This window comes from Anoplopoma fimbria, chromosome 4 (genome assembly GCF_027596085.1).
Source record: "Anoplopoma fimbria isolate UVic2021 breed Golden Eagle Sablefish chromosome 4, Afim_UVic_2022, whole genome shotgun sequence".
Taxonomy (NCBI): domain Eukaryota; kingdom Metazoa; phylum Chordata; class Actinopteri; order Perciformes; family Anoplopomatidae; genus Anoplopoma; species Anoplopoma fimbria.
This window is the reverse complement of record NC_072452.1, coordinates 608,274-610,631: the sequence shown is the minus strand read 5'-3', so window position 1 is coordinate 610,631 and position 2,358 is coordinate 608,274. Positions and strand designations below refer to the sequence as shown.

Sequence of the window (2,358 nt, the reverse complement as noted above, 5' to 3'; positions counted from 1 at the left end):
TAAACAGTATTTCTACTATACCTCCTGTAGTAAACAGTAAAGAAAAAAAAAACTGATTCGCTTTTTACTGGAATGCTTTTGAATGTGAACATTACATGTGGATATACAGTACAGTTCCCAACCAAAAAATTTGGCGTAAAAAACAGTGGATTGCATGTTTTGCATGCAAATACCTGTAAAACTGAAACATAAAAGTCTATGCAGTTTTTGTAATGTCCACAATAGCCAGTATTTTGAAACCTGGTGTACTTTGATTGGCTGCATGTTCCTTGTGAAGTGAAAACAAGAGTTATTCTTTGAAAGAATAATTTCATTTTGAGTCAGATGTCCAGTGTTTTGGTAAAGTTAGTGTGTGCAGAGAAAGATGTCTTCTATTTTGAAATGAAGAGTTAGTATATAGTTAACAAAATGTGCTTTTGAGAAGAAAATGATCTATTTGGCCAATTGTGTTTTGTAGGTGTAAGTCTGTGTTAAGAGTTTAGAAAAAGTATTTTAAGTATAGGTAAGCGCTCGTTAGCGATGGAAAAAAACTGTAATACCCCTGCCTCACAATGGAGGATTTCGTCAGGCAGATATCAATTGCCGACCCAGTCTATTGGCTCGTTGGTCTAGGGGTATGATTCTCGCTTTGGGTGCGAGAGGTCCCGGGTTCAAATCCCGGACGAGCCCAAGAGTGGTAGTTAGGTGATGCTAACTGTTTAATCCGGATAGCCAAAATTGGTGCAAGAAAAGCACTCTTTACAGTTTGGCCAATGCTGTCAGTGCTGAGTTGTAGCAAAAACTGAGCAGGATGCATTTCTTTGTAGAATGACTAATTTATTTTGCCAAGACATGTTGACTTAATACCCCTGCCTCACAATGGAGGATTTCATCAGACAGATATCAATTGCTGATCCATTATATTGGCTCGTTGGTCTAGGGGTATGATTCTCGCTTTGGGTGCGAGAGGTCCCGGGTTCAAATCCCGGACGAGCCCAAGAGTGGTAGTTAGGTGATGCTAACTGTTTAATCTAGATAGCCAAAATCGGTGCAAGCAAAGAAAAGTACTCTTTACAGTTTAATGCCGTCAGTGCTGAGTTGTAGCAAATACGGAGCAGGATGCATTTCTTAGCAGAATGACCCCAATTTATTTTGCTGACTTAATACCCCTGCCTCACAATGGAGGATTTCGTCAGGCAGATATCAATTGCCGACCCAGTCTATTGGCTCGTTGGTCTAGGGGTATGATTCTCGCTTTGGGTGCGAGAGGTCCCGGGTTCAAATCCCGGACGAGCCCAAGAGTGGTAGTTAGGTGATGCTAACTGTTTAATCCGGATAGCCAAAATTGGTGCAAGAAAAAAGCACTCTTTACAGTTTGGCCAATGCTGTCAGTGCTGAGTTGTAGCAAAAACTGAGCAGGATGCATTTCTTTGTAGAATGACTAATTTATTTTGCCAAGACATGTTGACTTAAAACCCCTGCCTCACAATGGAGGATTTCGTCAGACAGATATCAATTGCCGGCACACTATATTGGCTCGTTGGTCTAGGGGTATGATTCTCGCTTAGGGTGCGAGAGGTCCCGGTTCAAATCCCGGACGAGCCCAAGAGTGGTAGTTAGGTGATGCTAACTGTTTAATCTAGATAGCCAAAAATCGGCGCAACCAAAGAAAAGTACTCTTTACAGTTTGGCCAATGCCGTCAGTGCTGAGTTGTAGCAAATACGGAGCAGGATGCATTTCTTAGCAGAATGACCCCAATTTATTTTGCTGACTTAATACCCCTGCCTCACAATGGAGGATTTCGTCAGGCAGATATCAATTGCCGACCCAGTCTATTGGCTCGTTGGTCTAGGGGTATGATTCTCGCTTTGGGTGCGAGAGGTCCCGGGTTCAAATCCCGGACGAGCCCAAGAGTGGTAGTTAGGTGATGCTAACTGTTTAATCCGGATAGCCAAAATTGGTGCAAGAAAAGCACTCTTTACAGTTTGGCCAATGCTGTCAGTGCTGAGTTGTAGCAAAAACTGAGCAGGATGCATTTCTTTGTAGAATGACTAATTTATTTTGCCAAGACATGTTGACTTAAAACCCCTGCCTCACAATGGAGGATTTCGTCAGACAGATATCAATTGCCGGTACACTATATTGGCTCGTTGGTCTAGGGGTATGATTCTCGCTTAGGGTGCGAGAGGTCCCGGTTCAAATCCCGGACGAGCCCAAGAGTGGTAGTTAGGTGATGCTAACTGTTTAATCTAGATTGCCAAATCGGTGCAACCAAAGAAAAGTCCTCTTTACAGTTTAGTCAGTGCTGAGTTGTAGCAAATACGGAGCAGGATGCATTTCTTAGCAGAATGACCCCAATTTATTTTGCTGACTTAATA

General features: G+C 42.6%; 6 non-coding genes across 6 annotated transcripts; all 6 read left to right on the top strand.

The window, feature by feature from the left end:
- The first annotated feature begins 597 nt into the window (after positions 1-597).
- Positions 598-669, top strand: trnap-ugg (transfer RNA proline (anticodon UGG)). Its single transcript has one exon. It is a non-coding gene; the product is annotated as a tRNA-Pro (tRNA).
- A 235-nt stretch (positions 670-904) lies between these two features.
- Positions 905-976, top strand: trnap-ugg (transfer RNA proline (anticodon UGG)). Its single transcript has one exon. It is a non-coding gene; the product is annotated as a tRNA-Pro (tRNA).
- A 228-nt stretch (positions 977-1,204) lies between these two features.
- Positions 1,205-1,276, top strand: trnap-ugg (transfer RNA proline (anticodon UGG)). The gene has a single exon. It is a non-coding gene; the product is annotated as a tRNA-Pro (tRNA).
- A 237-nt stretch (positions 1,277-1,513) lies between these two features.
- trnap-agg (transfer RNA proline (anticodon AGG)) lies at positions 1,514-1,584 on the top strand. Its single transcript has one exon. It is a non-coding gene; the product is annotated as a tRNA-Pro (tRNA).
- A 233-nt stretch (positions 1,585-1,817) lies between these two features.
- On the top strand, positions 1,818-1,889 carry trnap-ugg (transfer RNA proline (anticodon UGG)). Its single transcript has one exon. It is a non-coding gene; the product is annotated as a tRNA-Pro (tRNA).
- Positions 1,890-2,124: 235 nt separating this feature from the next.
- On the top strand, positions 2,125-2,195 carry trnap-agg (transfer RNA proline (anticodon AGG)). Its single transcript has one exon. It is a non-coding gene; the product is annotated as a tRNA-Pro (tRNA).
- The last annotated feature ends 163 nt before the right edge of the window (positions 2,196-2,358 follow it).